The sequence below is a fragment of the Pholcus phalangioides genome, unplaced genomic scaffold, assembly GCF_987345545.1.
Source record: "Pholcus phalangioides strain wild (caught in Gottingen) unplaced genomic scaffold, Ppha-v1.0 ptg000017l_1, whole genome shotgun sequence".
NCBI lineage: Eukaryota > Metazoa > Arthropoda > Arachnida > Araneae > Pholcidae > Pholcus > Pholcus phalangioides.
In genome coordinates, this window is record NW_028301610.1 from 55,868,853 (window position 1) to 55,887,904 (window position 19,052).

The following is a 19,052-nucleotide window of genomic DNA, read 5'->3' on the forward strand; positions in this document are numbered from 1 at the left end:
CATGTCCCAGGTTAGAAAAGATAGCCCTGCACACGGTCCTCGTTCTATGAGCAAATCTGCTGGATTCTAATAGTGGGTCACATCTTTTTTCCACAAATGTTTCATTTTAAAGCATAATTCATTCAGTCCCCCCCCCCTTGTAAAAGCTCTCTGGCCCCCTTCCATTTGATTTTTACTCATAACACCCCTCAATGTCTCGCTACCGAAAGTGGATCATACAGTGTATGAGAAACACTGATCTACGGAGTCGTGGCTGAACACAGATGTTGCAGCCGTCCAATCGTTACGGTTTGAAGAGTTTTCTTTATTTTCGGATAATCCGATACTGAGAATTGTGTCGGAAATGTTTCTCCAGGAAATTCCCACTATACATGTATCACGCCACAAACATTCATGATATTCTCTATAGCTATGCATCCTTATGTAAGCACACGCCTTTTTATTGATTCCAGCGATGTGTTTCTGGATCATCATGTTGAGTGGAAAAGAATTTACTGCTTTTTACTTCTTAATCATCTCGGCTGTTTTCTATTATGTTCTATCTTAAAAAAAAATTTCTACCCTTCACTCTCGTCATCTGTTAGTTGTCTTAGATATACATAGCTTGTTTAACTAAAAGCAAATTTGAACGTGATGAGGTTTGCTCCATAAAAAAAACTGTAAAAAATCCTATCGTCACAATTGTCTTTCTTTTGTTTACTTGTTTGTAAAATGTATTAGTGAAGTATGTGTGTGGGTTTACTTCAACATCCAATAATTATTTAAATGGGTATGTAGTGATAGTTTTTTTAATGGTAGACCAGTTTTGTACGTGAGAAGAGATTTGTTTTTGTGGAATCGTAGAATTTTCATACCAAGGCGGCCGTTCAAGTATTACTTAAGCAGAATTTTGACAATGTTTGACTCCATCCCCACGTCAGCAAAATTTAGTAAGCTGGGCCAAAACCATCTAGACTGGTATTGGTCTCTATCCAGGAGGCTTCAACGAAAAATTAAAACGTTTTTGTAAAATAATTTAAATATTCAAGAAAAAATGACTTCATAGTCTGTTATAATGAAATTCCGTAAATTTAAAATCATTTTTCGGAAGATGGTAACTCAACACATCTCTGAAAGATTCGCCTTGTGACCCTCTAACCTTCAATCTACTATTGTGCCCCCCCCCCCCCATAAAGATGGGTCTTATGTATGCCCTTCAACCATAAGTGGATACGGGCTCTTCGAACGGGGTTGAGGATCAGTAGGGAACGGGAAGTGCGGATTTTCTACCTATGCCAATGATACCAATTTTTTGAGGAACGGGGGGTGGTCAAACCTACCTCTCTCCCGTATCCGCCTATGCCTTCAACCTTTTATTCTCCCACTGATTGGAAGAACCTTAGACCTGAATAGACCTGGCATTTCTCGGAAGAAAAACCGATATAGAACTAGTCAAACGACACCTCGGCTATAGCATCAATAATTAGCTGTTCTGGCTGCTTCCAACAGACAATAATGTTGATGAAACTTGCGTATAACGTCAAGGAAAACGTAATGACCTCGGATATAACAACATTTTTCGTCGCTTCCGTTTCTATGGCGTTCTCCCGAGAAATTTCTAGAATTAAAACTGATCATGTTCGCCTGTCATTCTATTGAACGAGAAAAAAAAGCGATTTATCTCATGCTCGTTGATGTGACATTAACCGTATACGGGACATTCCCGTATTTTCGCCCTTCGACTTTTTTTTTTTTACAAAAATATCCCGTTTTTCAGTTTTTTCAACGAAGCTTTTAATTTATAATCTTTGCTAAAATCGGGGATGAAGAATATTTAAATAATTTACCACACTTCGCGAAGTGACTGAAGATTCCTGGCCAAAGTTAGATGTGCTGATGTAAGACTGCCCGGTAGGCGCCACATCTATTTTTTTTCGTTGTCCGCATCGCGCCAGATGATACGCGTCAAAAGAAGAAAACGCCGTCCAGATAAAATTGACACGAATAAGCCAATGTCTTTGATGTATGTACTTCCAGTGGAACGCACTCCTATGAGAGTAAGGACACGCAATTTTGCGCATCGTACACATTGACCGCGCTCTCGCAGCTCACCCCGAAAACTGATTTTCTGCTGCTCAGTGCTCGAGTGTGGATACGTCTTCAAAGAAACTGGCTCATTCTTGCGCATTCTATTTGGATGGCGTTTTTTTCTCCCCGTCCGACCCGAATCGCTGTCTGGTGCGGTGATGGTTGATTGGTATAAAAAACTGATCGACCACTCTTAAAACCTCGTTCCGTTCAGTGTTTCTGCACTCTTCCGCTCTGAGCTCTTCCACTTTTAAGCGGGCAAGCATAGGCGGAGATAGACTTGGAAGTCTGGGGGGGGGGAACAAGATGATGGTGATAATTCATATATGCATTTGATCAGTTGACTCCACCTTTGACGCTGGGGGGGCATATCTCCGCCCATGCGGGCAAGCCTGCGTTCATAGTGGAGCGAAGAGATACGATTTTCAAGAAGAGTGACAGGGAAGAAAAAATTGCATAGGGGTGGAAGAAGAGATGTCCGCACATAGTAAAAGGGAAGGAGGGTAAAGAAAATGGCCAGAGCGATTCTGAAATGTAAAAAGTTTAATGATGATTGATCCCGATAATAATGCAGAGGAGAGAAAGGAAAAACGGACCAATCACAGCAGATAGTGAAAATAAGCAGATCTTGGTAAAAACGAATCGGAACAAACAAGTTTGTTCAAATCGCGCACCTCGTTGAGTGACCTCTTTCTCTTTTTCGCCTCGCTTCTCCAGTATGTGTGGTGTAGAACAAAACAGTACAATTGTTTCCGTCGCTAGTCTCTATTATGCACCCCCATACCTCTTGGTTGCCGCACTATATGCACAGCCTAACAGTTCGTGCGCGCAGCGGGTGTGTACCCGGCTTTACTCAGCTTGTTCGTGTGCTGCTTGTATGGTTTCGATCATCTCTTTCTTAAGCCGAGTCTACACCCGCCGCGCTGCGTGACCCCATACCGCGCAAAAACTGATTGCGGCTGAAAGCAGAGCAGAAGATTGCAGAATAACTGAACGGAGCGGGTTTTACTAGTCAAAGGAAGCTTGTTCCATGTAGAGCGTGCCCTAGTACTGATCATCGTACCAGACAACGATACACGCCAAAAGATCACGCCGTCCAAATAGTGTAGAATGCACGCGAATTAGAATTTCTTTGATGTATTGACTCCTAATGGATCGCGCTCCGACGAGAGCGAGGATACGCAATGTTGCGCTGTTCAATGTCCACATCAACCGCTCTGTGCGCAGCTTCACCTTAAACACCGGTTTTCAGTTCTCATGGTGCGTTTGTGTCTTACGAGTTTGGAAACCTCCCGAGTCTTTTTGGTGTATTTTATATGCAGCTTTAGTACTTTTTGGCAGATTCTCCTATTTATTTATTAATACTTATTCAATTTTACGGGGAAAACATGATATTTTAATTATTCATGAGGCCGTCTGGGCAATGTGATATTCTGTGACACCTATCTAGTTGGCAAGACACAATTCACATGTACTTATTCTCGGTCATAGGACCAAATCTTAATATCATAAAGGCTCTTCTTAGGCACCTGAGCCGTGCCGTCTTAACGCTTATTTATGTCCAGTCCAGTCGAGTATGGTCCGGAGGTGGGGGCTTGTGATGAGATTTTGCGCAGTGACTTTCATGAATGAGTAGCTTATATGGATTTTATATATATATATATTAGGCAAGCACTTTCAGCTAGGCAAGGCCGGATTCATATGTTTGGAGGCCCTAACCACTTGAATGGTTTTGGTGCCCCCCCCCCGTCCCTAAAAGTATATTTTACTCGATATTGAATCTATAAAGGGGGAAAAATTTGTATGTCAGAAGAAAAGCTAGTCTAAGGCTGCATTCATAGAGGAGCGAAAAAAGTCAGAGTTCCAAAAATATATAAGGTTGTGATGATCACTCCGCAGAAGAGGGAAAGAAAAAAGGGAGAAACGTGGACAAATCAACAAATAGCGAAAATCAGCAGATCGAGGTGAAAACAAACATGTTTGTTCGACTCCCATATCTCGTTTAGTGGCCTTTTTCCTCTTTGCCTCACTCTTCCAGTATGTGCAGTGTAGAACAAAACAATACAGTTGGTTCTTTTTCGTCGCTATTCTCTATTATGCACTCCCGTACCTCGTGGTCGCCTCACTGTGCACGGTCTAGGCTCTAAGGCAGAACTGTGATGTGAATATTTCTAAGCACGGTCACATTGAAAGTCTCTTCCTCCCTTTTTTTCTACTTGCAGTCTTTGATAATATCTCTTGGGATTTTTTTTTTAATATCTTCCAAAAAAAACTTTCAATTTTTAAAAAATTTTAAGATATTTTTAGCCATTGGCGGCTTGTCAGGATTTCATGAACCAGCTTCAAAAGCAACTACTGAATCTTGGCATGGCCGATGTTACTCAGAGGTATCTTATTTCTGATAAACCACAGTCGTTGGGTACCTTCTTTTCTGATATATTTTCAAGTTGTAATATGCATCTGTAATAAGCATTTCTTTTACTTCTACGGTGGATCGAACTATGACTGGGATTACACTATAAAAGTTTCATAACAGATTTAAAGACCCACATTATGCCCCTAAATAAAAGGTATCAAGTTGGTGAGATATCTTGTCAAAATGCTGCTGTAAGGGTTAAGAGATGGATGTTCTGGTTTACTTCTTCCAAAACTGTTTTTGGACTGTCTTCTTCATACACGCATGACTATTCTTGATCTGGCTCATTAAGTAATGTTGCTTCTCAAAAATGGATTACTATGAAGGTCGATCAATTCAAATTTATTAACGCAGGTTAAAGGTAAAAAAAACAATGCTAGATATTAAATATTACTAGTTGCATAAATGCAAACATAAGCTTGCGGTTTGCAGTGGTTTAAGATGGTTCCACCCTGAGCATTAATAGCAGCCGGTTTTTGTAGATAGTCTTGGAGTGGATATATATACAATATAGCAACAGGAGTGGTGAAACCCAGCCACAGAATAACATCTCTTTTACTTGGAGGCAACTTGTTTTCTGCAAATTTTGATGGCGATCAGTTAGTGTATAAATATATGTTGGGGAAAACACATCACACACTGGTGAAGAATATTATGGGAGGGGCTCAGATAACACTTCATATCATTTTGCACCAATGATGTTTCATAGATGTCTTAGAAAACCGCCAAAAAATTCAACCCAAGAAATTGTGTACAGATGTGTATATATGAAATAAAAATTTAGGCATGAAGTGTTATTGTGCCATGGAAAGACAAATCCAATGTGTTACAATTATGCTTTTGAAAATTATTTCCAGTATTTCAATGTTTCTCAAATTTCTTTGTTTATTTTTAGGATTTTCATGATTTATTCTACAGCTTATCTGACGATGGGGTATTTTAAGTAAGCATTCCTTTTACACATTTTTAATTTTAAGTAATGTGTGTGTGTGGCATGACCAGACACAAATACAATCGGTACACATTACATTCTCTATAAAGGTTTCAATCTAAATGTGTCCAATAATTTTATTCCAAAAATATGTGTGTAATTGAGTGTCTAAAATAAATTTCTTTCAGTTTCCCAGAAACAGCAAGATTATGCTTATCAGTTTTTCTCTTCCCATTATGAAGCACTTTATTCTCTCTCATAGCTTGCAGAGTCCATTTTTCAAGGGAAAAAATAGTACATGATGCACATGTGAAGAAAAACACATGACTTTTGGCTCTTTGGAAAATTTTTAGCGCAATTGCTTTTTACCATATTTTTTAACAATTTCATCAGTGGAACCCTGTTAATATGACATTCGAGATGTAAATAGCAATTGCTGATAAATAAATGGAGATTCAAAGGAGAATATAATTAGATTCACTCAGTATAGAAATCAGACCAACACCGATTTTTCAGAAAACATTGAACTTGATAAATAATAGAATAAGTGCATAGTCAAACATATAGAACAGACATTTATTTATATATGCATAGAGGGAAAAATTTTACAAAATTTCTGCCAATTTTATCCGTTACTAAGTTTGAGGTTGATGAAAAATCATGATTTTTTTTTCAGAAAAATCAAATAAATTTTTTTAAAATTTGAATCAGATTTTTTCTTAATTCTATATTTACTTATTTTTAATTTTGAAAAAAAAGTTATTTAAAGTTTGAAAATCTAACTTATTAGGGGTATTAAATAGTTTTCATAGCAGTTATAGTTCCCATTTTAACTTATAGACGGCACGGTAGCCCAGGTTGATAAGATGCTTACCTAAATTACCAAAGGATGTTTAGAGGTGTTGCGCAAGTTCAATACCCGGTTCGTCCTTGTCAGAAAAATTTCCTGACACAGGTACCACGAAAAACAGTGACATGACCACAGAAAAAATAGCTACCGCAGGGAGTCCTCCATCGAGAGGTTAACGCACCAACCCCTCAATGAGTATAAAAAACAAGCCTGCCATTCGGAATCGGCAATAAATTGTAGGTCCCGGTCTAGTTAGCCCTTGTGTGCAGAAAATAACCGTGGTGCAACAAAAATATATATGATCAAATGATTAACTTATAGACTTATATTAAGCTCTAGTGATCTTGCTAATAAAAAGTCCCATTGGCATACTAAACTACTAAAAATCCCATTTATCATACCAATGTCATGTAAGAATAAATCATTCCATGTTTAAAACAGTATTAAAATTTATACTTCATAAAAAATTCCTAAGCACATAGTCATATTATGCAACTAACATTTATTAATTTAATCAATTTAATGCCGCCGTCCATGTCCCAAGCCTTTCGACATATATATATGCTCCAAGGTTAAAATATTCTGTTTCCATAGCTTAGTTGGTAGAGCACTCATCCGGCAAACGAGTGAATGGGGTTCGAGTCCCTGTGGGGGGACAAGAGATGAATTTTCTTCCTTGCAATCATCATCTCTACAAATAACCAGTCTTTTGATGAATCTTGTATTAACAAGTGGAGAGGACATTTCTATATACATGTGGCCATCTGGTGGCCTATGCCATTCAAGAGCTATTAGTTGATTGCTGCTACCATCCATGTACAGAGCCTTCCAACATAGAATATTTCAACCTCGGAGCATATATATGTTTCTGTAGCTCAATTGGTAGAGCACTCATCTGGCAAATGAGAGGCTGGGTTCGAGTCTACAAGGAGGGGCAAAGATGAATTTTCTTCCTTGTAATCATCATCTCCATAAATAACCAGTCTTTTGATGAATCTTAGTGTATTACCTACTTGTGCAAAGCCTGTAGTAAAATATCAAACACTTTACTCAGTCTTGATAAGTGTTCTGTTGGATCCCCCAACTGCAATATCATCCTGGACAATCTTCCTCCATTCCAACAGGGAACTGATATATCAGTTTCTGGAAAATAATTGGAGCACATGATATTCCAAATGGCATGCCGGTGTAATGGTAATAACCCCTATGTGTCGAAATTGCCAGATACTTCTGTGAACATTAGTTGACTAGAAGAAATGTGTCCCTTCAGATCGATGACGCTAAACTCTACACAGCCATTCAACTTTCAACATCCTCAAATGTTGGATACAGATATGACTCAGTTATCATGTAAGGATTTATTGTGGATTTGAAATCTCCACATAGAAGAATTTGTCCAATTCTTTGTGACATAAACAACAGGAGAAGCCCATCCAACAATTCATTGTTTACATCCACTTGTTTTAGTGTTTCATTTTGTACCAGCCTGTCAATTTCTTTGCAACACACAAGGCATAAGGAACGAGTCGTGCTTTCACAATTTTAAGCAATGTCTTTTCACTAAGCTTGATGTTGACTTCAAAGCTATTGACTGTTCCCATGTGTGACTGATCATAAATGTCAGGATATTCCTTGAGGATTTGTGACAGTTTCTTTCAAATCTGAAACTACAGTATTTACAGAATATGTCGGTCCAATGTGGAACACCTTCATGAGATCTTTTCCCAGTATAGAAACATTCTTTCCAGGTACCGCTGTGACGTAACATGTTTTGGTTGTTGTACCAATTCTAATGTTCACTTTTGCATCACCAAGTGTAGCAATAGGTTGGTCAGGGTATGCCAACAGTTGTTTTGATTTAGACAATCTTGGTTTCCCGCGATTTTGTTATAAAGAACTTCTGGGATGAGTGATTTTCCTGACCCAGTGTCATACTGAAATTTGGCATAATATCTGTTCACCAAGGCATCAATTTCATACTTTTTATCATCCTGACTGACACGAAAAATATGCACGAACTCCGCGTTTCCAGATTTCACACAACTTTCTGGAAATGGCTTTTTCCAGAACATACTTTGCACAGAGCATTTTTGGCTTTACATTTCGCCCATTTCCTGTGTTTCACTCCTGCGCAACAGATGCACACCTTTTGTTTGTCTTTTCCCTCATGATTGGGCATCACTATGATCTTTGGCTTGTTTTTCCTTTGATTTCACAGTGTTATCACAGACGGTTGCATAGTAGCCAACACGCGTTCAGGCTTAATCCCGGATTTGACAGCTTGTCTGTTAAATAGAGCAGATTCATTGTTGGCAGCTGATTTTCTTGACTTCATTGAGCGTTGCAGCTTTGTCAGTGTGTTTGCAGAATAATAATTCTTGGATTTGTAAATCGCTGATTCCCAGAATGAGTTGATCCCGTAAATGCTCATCCATATTAGTTTTGAACTTGCAGTTCTCCACTAGCATTCGCAGAGCTGATACATATTCCTTGACTGTTTCTCCACTGTGGTGATATCGCTGCATGAACTTTGTACACTCTGCATGTATGTTCGTGGCCGGTTTGTAATAAAAGAGCAAAAAGTCCTTGATCTCAGCATACGTTTTTTCATCCGGTGAGATAGGATCAAAATCCCTGTTCACCAGTTTGAAGCGATGCAGTCTCATACATCGGAGAATAAGATCATATTAATAACTTCACTACATCGTCCGTGATTCAGAAAACATGAATAAATAATGATGTGAAAAAATAATTTCAACTCAAAATAGTGAATGTAATGGCGTATGTCATCTTTTCTGAACACAAACTCACCAAAATGAAATTTGGTCAGATCACGTGGAGTTATTGTTTCATTCTGGTCTACTTGCGCGGCAGTTCATGTTGTTCAGTCATCTTGTTCATTCTTTTCCTCTCTGCCTGAAATGTATGGTATTTGTTTTATTAAGCTAAAGTTACTTAATTCAAGACTGAAATACAAAATAGAGACGTTCCCATTCTTCGAGACGGACCATATGTCCGTATTCGTTGTTGTCTATCTATGTTCTCTCTGGGTCTTGTCATCGTTGGCACAGTAATACTGTTCTTCGGTGTTGCCAGATACTCCAGGTGGTAAGAGGCTGAAGTATGTTTTTGCTAAGACTTTAATTTTGAAAATCCAACAGAACTTGCAAATAAATTTACTCAAGAGTTTATCACAAGAAATATAAATGATGATGAGGAAAATGCAGATAATTGTACTTGTATAGAACAAGAAGGCTCAAACACATCAATAAATTCCATGTTCTACCGCGAAACAAAGTCATATACTGAGACAAATTGTGGCAAAAATTAAAGAAAATAAAGCAAGAGTGGCTCTTACGATCGAATCACACCAAAAATGATGAAAATTATCTCTCACTACCATATACAAATACAAATACAACGCCACAACAGGCAAATTGCCCAACGAGGTGGCTGACTTAAGAACATCATGGATCCCCGAGCCATTTTTTGGAGGCCCTACCTACTACTGCTACACCACACATACACCCCCCCCCCCGCGGAACCCCCCAACGAACCCCCAAGGAATCGGTACATGCGGGAATGTGCGTGTACGTGTAGTGCAACCTGACGTAAAGTTTTGTTTTCTGTGTAATGCTTGTTATGTGTAGTGCTGTCATCTGCCCCCAGTTTTTCTAACTATGAGTGAAGTGTTATGGTTGAATGATTTACCGTTGTAGGACTGTTGCTCTCTGTGGCGAGACTTTTTAACGGGGAGATCGGCTCGCATTTGCGCCTTGAAGTTGGGAACCACAGAAAACCAACTTCAGCCGACCACCACTGTGGGGTTCGAACCCGGATCCTCGCATCACGAGTCCGGCACTATAACCACTCGACCACCACAGCGGCTAGATGTATTAGGATTTAGTGGATTCCTCAATAACAAATGGAGTATTTTATTCTGAACTAAAAAAAAATTCCCTCGTACATCCTATACTTAAAACTTTAGATTCCAATGATACTAACAACTATAGACCTATCTCAATTCTCCCGGTTTTTTCAAAAATTTTAGAAAAATGTTTGAAATACCAACTGCTCAATTTCCTGAATCATCAAAAATTCTTTGCAGCCAATCAATAGGGATTCCAAAAAACAAAAATACAGACATGGCAATTCTAAAATTAATGGGCTTGATAAACAATGGAATAAATAAAAATAAATATTCGATAATAGTTTTTTTGGACCAAAAAAGAGCATTTTATTATGTAGATCTAAACATTTTAACAGAGAAATTATATTCAGCCGGTATAAGAAGAAATATCTTAGAATGGTTTAAATCATACTATTACACTAGACGACAAGCTGTCATAATAGAGAAAAAATTAGCAATTTTCAAGAAGTAAAAAAAGGCGTCCCACAGGGGTTGATTTTAGGGCCGATACCATTTTTAATTTACATTAATGAAATGAGTAAACTAAATCTAAATGGTAGCATTATATTTTTTGCAGATGAGACAGTTTTATATGTTGAGGATACAGAAACATAATTTGGTTAAAAGAACAGAGACATCTAACAAAAATATATCACTGGCTAATTAAACACAAATTAAAAATAAATACACAAAAAACTAAATTTATGTGCACAAAAACAAGAAATGTAAATGACAGTACACAGAAATCCACGTAAAATTACACACTCACTGTCAATCTCAAACTATATCAGTATGCAATTATGAAGAAATAGGTAGTGTTCAATTATGAATACTTAGGAATAGCTATACAAGATAACCTAAAATGGAACATACATAGTGAAAAAATGATAAAAACTCAGAATGTATTCACAAGTCATTTATAAACTTAAATACATAGTTGATAATAACTTCTTGAAACATATCTTCTATGTGTGGATTTATTCAAATATAAATTATGGAATATGTGTCTGGCGAGGAGCATATTACGAAAACATCAGCAATCTAGACAATCTTTACAATAAATTAAGAGAATTAATAAATGTTCCAATAGAAAACAAAAACATACAGTACCACATATTGACACTGAGACAGAACTACATGTACAGAATTTATAAATTTATCATCATGAAGAATAGTTAGTAAAAAATGAAAATGGAACTTCAAATAGATATAAAAATATCTATCATATGCCTAAAAGTAACAAAACATCATTTCAAAAAAGTTTTTGTTACACCGCACCAAAAATAATGAACTTCATCTATTCTAGTAATTACAGAAATAGTAATTTATTATGATCAAAAACACAGATATTAATGCAGTACTTCGAAATAAATTATTGCACCAATGCATATATTATATACTAAAATACATCTAATGAAGAAAAGAGCTGTTGCTGAGGGAGAAAATAATGTAATAAAAATCATATATGGCCTGCTGGAAGGACTCGTAGTCCCTTGGGGCTACATAGTGTATGTATTATATGTGTGTGTTTTGTGTGTCGTGTAACATATGTTTATATTTGTATATTGTATTATATATTTGTATATCGTATTATATATTTGTATATCGTATTATATATTTGTATATCGTATTATATATTTGTATATTGTAATTTGCTGTTTGTTCGTTTTAATTTAAAAAAAGGGGGCCCCCGGAACCACTGTTCCCTTATAAATACATCCCCATAACGAAACTTCATCTGAAAAATTGACAAAGTTCTGCACAAATATCATATAGGCTGAAATAGATTTTGAAGGCGTCAAATTATTTCTCGTGAAAACGGAAAGTAAATTTATCAAAACAGCACGGTTTCATGAAAGACAAACTTTCGGTGTTATAAAAATGAATTGCAGTCACAAGGAAATGAAATTTTTTTATTGTAACTTGTGTCAATTTTGTATGAAATATAAATAATCAGTAGGAAAAAAATCTAAAAACACTAATTGTTTTTAAAATGTAAATTCATAAAATAGTTTTATTAAAAGTATCTAATTGAATCATCATCATTATTAATTTACTATTTCCACCAGTCACACCTTTGTCAAGCTACCATTTTTCATTGAAGCTGTTTACATGTAATAGTTGGGATTGAAAATTTAAAATTACTCAAAAAATATTGCCTGGTTTTATTGATCAACATTTGGTTTAATTTAAAAAAAAAAAAAAGAATGAAAACTATCTTGCAGTAAGCACGTATGCACCTTCCATCAAAAAAATTTGACTTGACAGTGAAGGAGAGAATTAAAACATTTTGGCAAAAAAGTATTGATTTTGGTTAAAAAAATTTTCAAATAGATCTCATTTGGCTAATACTTTGCAAATCAGGTGATAAATTTGCCAATATATTGAGTGAAGGTAATGCATAATAATATCACTCTATATGAAGCGAAAAAGAGGTAATTGGGAAAAAAGACCGAACATGTCTTCTAATGGATTGAATATTTCAGTTAATTTTTGATATTCATTTAACTTTCAGGTCACAAATTTACTTATGTTGGGTGTTTGGCGTATAACTGACGGATCACAAAACTTCAAAACGTTATAACTCCCAAAATATTTTTCTGATCCTAGAATGGAAAACACTTTTCTGTATGTTCTCTGTATTAGTTTTCATTAGGAATCACATGTGTAATTATTGGGCGGTTGATACTATGCACCCTGCATAATTTTTTTAAATAAGATTCTGAAAAAAAACAATGCAATGAGTTAGAATATTTTAGTTTTCATATATTTTTGGATATTCATTAAAATAGACATCACTTTTCAAATTGATCAAAAACTCCCAAGAAAGACATTCTTACTCCAACATACTGAATTGTTAATTCATTAGGATTTGATCTGTAAAGTTCACTGAATGGAAGTTTCTCTTAGTTTCTATTGATTAAGATTCTCATGTGTATGTATTAAATTTATCATCTGATTTAATTATTTACTCTTTTTATATAGGATGTGATTACAGACCAGCTCGTTTTTGGGAAAACCACAACATATCACCCTTTCTATGAACCTAGTAAGTAAATTATGATATTATATCAAAGTGTTGCAGAACACCAATAACATTTTTAAGGTAAGGTTAAGGATAAAGGTTCATTTATAGTCCATGAAAACAACCTTATTTCTTTGAATTTAGAATTTTCCAATGAAATTTTATTTCAGCTGTGTATAATTAAATAGTTTTTATATTGCATATACAAGGGAAAATTAATCTGCTGTGTTTGAGAGAGAGGTCTTTCACATCAGTTGGGCACAGGAGTTGGTCATCAGGAGATCAAAAGTTGTGTGAAAAAAGCATGGAACAGATGAACCCTCTTCATATTAACAAACTTTATACATGTTTGAGCTTGGAAGAAACTAGCTTCCTATGATTAGTCACAATAAGTTACAAAGTAATATGTCATGAGCTGTAGAGCTGTAGGCAAAACACCTGCTGCAGTAAATAATGCAGACTTATTTTTTAAAATTGCAAATATGGTTATGGAAATGGCATAACCCAAAATGTGTGGTCCTGAAAAAGACCTTTTTGTTACATGAGTAAAATAAAACACCCATCAAATTTAAAATAAAACAAATTGAAAAACACTAGCATCTGCAATGATAATAAATGAACATAAATTCAATGTTCTTGGCATCATTTCAGGCAAGTATGGCTACAAATATGAAGCTGAACCTCTCTTTGTTGTTGTGACCGCATCTATTCATCAGGGTAGGCTCTTGACTAATTTTTGATATACCATCGGCTGAATTATTTTTTATTCTTCAGTGTGGTAAATATTTCCTGGTTTTTTTTTTGGCCAAATAGGCTTTCAACGCAATAGACGTTCCAGTTCATCAAGTAGGATGAATTGGATGTGCAATAGGATTCAATGAAACTTTCAGCAGGCCACTAAAACGATTTCACATGATTATCTCCTCACTACGTATCAAAAGTCTATGCTTTGTTAACAGGAGCATTATCCTGCTGATAGAGAAAAGAGCCTACCCTGAACTATTGCCACAATGTGGAAAGCATGCTATTGCACAACTCACCTTCATATGTGTCTGCGTTCATTTTGATTCCAATTAAAGCTAATGGGCCAAGCCCTAACCAAAAGAAGTAGCTCTGTACCATAATGCTTCCACTACCAAGTTTCAGAACCAAAACTATGCACTCTGGCATTGAACTAATACAACAGTTCAGCTAGTAACTGGGAAAAAAATGGTTCATAACAGTTATGTTCTGTCTGTGACCTCTTCTATGCCTAATTGGCATTGTAAGTCTTTTGCTATTGCAGAGAGTGGTGTCTGGGGAGGGTTCCAAGAACACACTTAGTTGTACAATTGAATAACTGACGTTAGATTAACCCAGGGCCGGTCTTAGATCTAGTGGCGCCCAGTGCAAAGAAAACAGTAGTTAGCACCCCAAGTGGTTTTTCTGAGGCCCTACCTAGTAAATTCTAGAAAATTTTAACTAGATCTCATTTTCGTGAGACCCCTCTACTCTTGAAACTCCCCGTCCACACCCAGGTGGGCCCATACGTTAAGGCGGCACTGGGAAGGAGTTGTTAAATAGTTTTTTCCTCTCCATAGATTTTTTTTTTTTTCAGGGATTTCGACTTTAATTTCAACGATAACGCATAGTTCTTGAAGTTTGAGCTGAACATCCCTGATGTTAAAAAAAGAATATCTAAATTGAAAAGCAGCAACCCACAAGTTTGTGCATACTAGGTCTAAAAGGATTATGCATAATTACCGGTAAAAGTGATAAATGTTTGCAAAATTTATCAAACTTACAGAGACGATTGGTATTTGTGAGACTTGCACAGAGCGAACTACTCTGAAAAAAAGAGTTTGATTTATGGTTCTATTATTTCGAATTTTTGCTCAGTTAATCGTAACTTCCAACTGTTCTTCCTGCATCTCCTTGTAATGACAACAAAAAACCATCTAATCTGCTTCTGGAAAATCTTGCATTTCTCTCTTTTTCAGATGTTATTTTTCTATTTCCTAATACGTGGTCATAAAAATCACACTAGTTCTAGGACTTCTTTTTTCTTGTTTCGCGGTGCCAATCCAAATATTTTCCAATACGTTTCCCAAATGTTTTCCACTGTGCCTCAAATCGTAATTAATACATAAGCTTACCTTACAGTTACAGGCAGCTAGATTTAGTTCACACAATAATTCGTATTCCTAAATAATGTATAACATAGTGGAAAAATTGCATATTTTAATAAACTGGCACACTATTTAATTAATAAATCTATTTAGTGAGACATATTATCTCTTACAGCTAGTACCTTACCAAGGTGCAAAACAATGACCTGAAGCATATTTTAGGGACAACGATACCAATGGAATAAAACAATACATATTTTGCACCTCAAACTTTTTTCTTAGTTTCAAAAACAGAATTGAGGGGATCATGATTGTGTAATCTGATTTATAAAAAGCTGTTTAAAAAAATAAAATTTAATTTCTAACATACGTTCCTCATTAGTTTCTTCAAAGGGAAAAGATGTCTTTTTAAAGTCCCTTTGTGGCCACACCTTACCAAGGCCTCATAGACAGACATACCGTCTAGGAGCCAAGCCTCATAGGAGGCTTTACCGTTACTCACCGGGTATCTGGAACCAGATCCATGAAACTCCAAAAATATTTTCAGTTGTGTATGTGCGGTTTGTTACAATTTTCCACACACACACACCATACGTTGGACTCAGGGGCAGCTCGAGACAAAATCTCGACCCGAGCGGGTCCTATTTTTCGACCCCCTGTTCTCCCCAATGAAAAAATTTTTTTTTTGTTTCAATCACTTCGTTTTGATGCATTCAAAGGAACAGCGATATTTTATGTCATAACATGTATCAAATTTTTTTGCCCTTTTACCTTGGCACTCCTCCTAGAGCAGACAGAAATCATTTTCCCATTTTTTCATCCTTTTACCTCGGACTTAACGTGCCTCCTAGAGAGAGCACAAATAAGTTTTCTTAACTTTTTTTTTGCGGTTCCACTTCAGATATCACGCCCCTCATAAAGCAAGTAGAGATCATTTTCTGTAATTTCTTTCACCCTTTTACGCCGGATTTGATGCTCCTGCTAGGGGGGGCAGAAATAATTTCTCTTTTTTTTGCCCTGTCTACTTCAGACTTGGGCGCCCCTCTTACAGTGGGCACAAATAATTTTCCCCAATTTTTTTGGATCTTTCACTTCGGATCTGACGCCCTTCTAGAGCACACCCAGTCCCTGGTTGTGCAAATAGGAAAGTCTGGCGAGTCGGGAGACTGTCCAGTGATCGGGGACGCCAAAGTGCATGGGTTTTCTCGTGTGAGCACATTTTCTTTCTCCTCTTGTGACAGGTAGGAACGGGGCCCAAGTGCAGGATCCCTTTCCAAAATGGTCAGCAAATCATAGGTTTTAATTCATTCATTGGTTCTTTTTAAATATTTATTCAATATCTTTTTTTTCGAAATACTGTACTGTATTGGCGATTCGATTCATCGTTTTAAATAAAAGTAATACAAGTCGGGAAAAAGATTCATGAAAGGCCTTCTAGCTCAAAATCTTTCCCACATCAGAAGACAACTTCAATTTTATTGTTAGTAGAAAAAATTAGGTGACCGAGGGCGATTACTCCATTATTTTTTACTGCACAACAAAAGAGAAAGAAATTGCATTTCCCCCAAAATCTCCTGCAGGGGTAAACGAAAAGAGCTCAAGATAGAGAGAGCCTGTATTTTATCTGACCAAAATCGCTATGTACTGCACGTATATAGGCGCAATGCCCATCGATTCTTTTCTTTCAAAAAATAACCCTAATATTATATACACACAAACCTCCAATTTTTCTCTCATCTCAGTCATTTTTCACATGTATATTTTATAGTTATTTTACAAGATATTTTTCTAGTGTAATGTATATTTATAGCGTTTTGGCGCCCCTCCTCATTTGGTGCCCGGTGCAACTGCACCGGTCCCACTGCCCTTAGACCGCCCCTGGATTAATCCGAAATTCCAGAAAGAACACGGCTATCAAAATTCCAGAAAGAACACGGCTATAATAATTTGGGTTAATCTAATGTCAATTATTCAATTGTATTTTCAAACCCAAAAGGTAATTCATTTCTGTTATATTATCACTTTATTTAAATCATGAAAAACATCACATACACAAACACACAGAGCATATCATTACTTGTCCGTTACCCTTCCCATCCGGACGGCTTTGACTGCCCAATTCTTTGGCTGGTGATGATGATTATTACACATCTCCCCCCCCCCCTCTTTTTTCATAGGTTGAGCTTATTAGGGGGATGAACAATCCTCCCACTTCTAATGACATAAGGTGCCCTGACAGCTGAGTTGTCACTCAAATTTGACGGAGTTGCTGCAGGACAGTGTTCTAATGAAGGAAAGTCCAATTCTTCTTTTTTCTCTGAGTGGAAATTTGGTGATGGGATTAGATGTCTCCCATTTCTTCTATAGATGTTATTTCCCGATTTAATCAGATAAGATCTTGGGAATGAAGTCTTTTTTAGTACTACACCAGTAGCTCTTCTGTCAGTTATCAATACTTCTCCTTCCTGTAATTTCTTGAGATCTCTCACCCCATGTCTTTGATTGTAGTTTTGGCACTGTCTTTTGACTCTTCTTTCTTCCTTGACCTCGATGGTTTTTCTATCCACTGCTTGTGGTTACAATTGACCTTTAGCTATTGGCAAAGTTGTTTTAATCCTTCTACCCATTAATAACTCTGCTGTACTGAATCCGTTTACTAGGAGAGTTGCTTGATATGTCATCAAAGCAATGTATGGATCTTCCGACTTCTTAATCAGCATTTTAACTGTTTTAACTGCCGACTCAACCAGTCCATTACTTTGAGGAAACTTTGGGCCACTAGAAATGTGTGTGAATGCATACCCTTTAGAAAACGTTTGAAATTCTAATGTTCGCACTGGATTAAACTGAGACCCATTGTCTGATCGAACAATATCTGGAATGCCATGTCGAGCGATTATAGACTTGCAATGGTTTATGATTTTAGCAACTGTCGGTCTATCAAGTTTTGCAATTTCAAGAAAACGAGAATAGTAGTCAGCTAAAAGAAGATGCCATGAATTCTTGTACTTGAACAAGTCCATACCAATCATCTCCCATGGTCTCTCAGGAAATGGTGTTGGAATGAGAGGTTGGTACCTGTACTTAGATTCTTGGATACAAGCCGTGCAATTTTTTTACCTTTTCTTCTATTTCTTTACTTATTCCAGGCCAATAGACACAACATCTGGCTCTAGCTCTGCATGTTGTAATTCCAAGATGACCTTCGGGAATCTGATTTAGAACTTTGATGTGATCGAGGAATGATGATTCTACAGCCTCTCATCACTATCCCATCTTGAATGGAGATTTCGTAACAATGTTGCAAGAAAGGTAGACAAGAGGAATAAACATCTTTCTTTGCAGGCCATCCCTTCATTATATATGATGAAAGTTTCTGACAAACTTCGTCAGCAAGTTGTGCTTCTTTCAGTTCTTCCAGTCTTTTCGATGAAGCTGGTAGAGTCTCTTTAACCATTTGAACATATGCATCTATTTTGTCTTCCAATTCATTTGTCTGGTTTGGATACACTTGAGGACTCATGGATAAAGCATCTGCTGCATACAGTTCCTTTCCTGGAATGTGAACGATGTCATAAGAGTATCGCATCATCCTCAATTTGACCCTTTGTAGCCTTGGTGACAAGTCATCCAAATGTTTTCTGGAGAAGATAGGAATCAGAGGTTTATGATCACTCTCTATCTTGAAATGAGTTCCTGTTAGGTAATCCTTAAATTTCTCACAACCCCATGCAATAGCTGATGC

General features: G+C 36.8%; 1 protein-coding gene across 7 annotated transcripts in view; it reads left to right on the top strand.

Moving 5' to 3' along the window:
- LOC149074142 (uncharacterized) overlaps positions 1-19,052 on the top strand; it is a 326,315-nt gene that overhangs the window by 109,590 nt on the left and 197,673 nt on the right. For all 7 annotated transcript variants that reach the window (XM_089246470.1, XM_089246474.1, XM_089246473.1 and 4 more), the window contains 2 exons: positions 5,379-5,426; positions 13,160-13,223. The gene's annotated coding sequence lies outside the window, so the exon portion shown is untranslated. The remainder of the gene's footprint in view (positions 1-5,378; positions 5,427-13,159; positions 13,224-19,052) is intronic.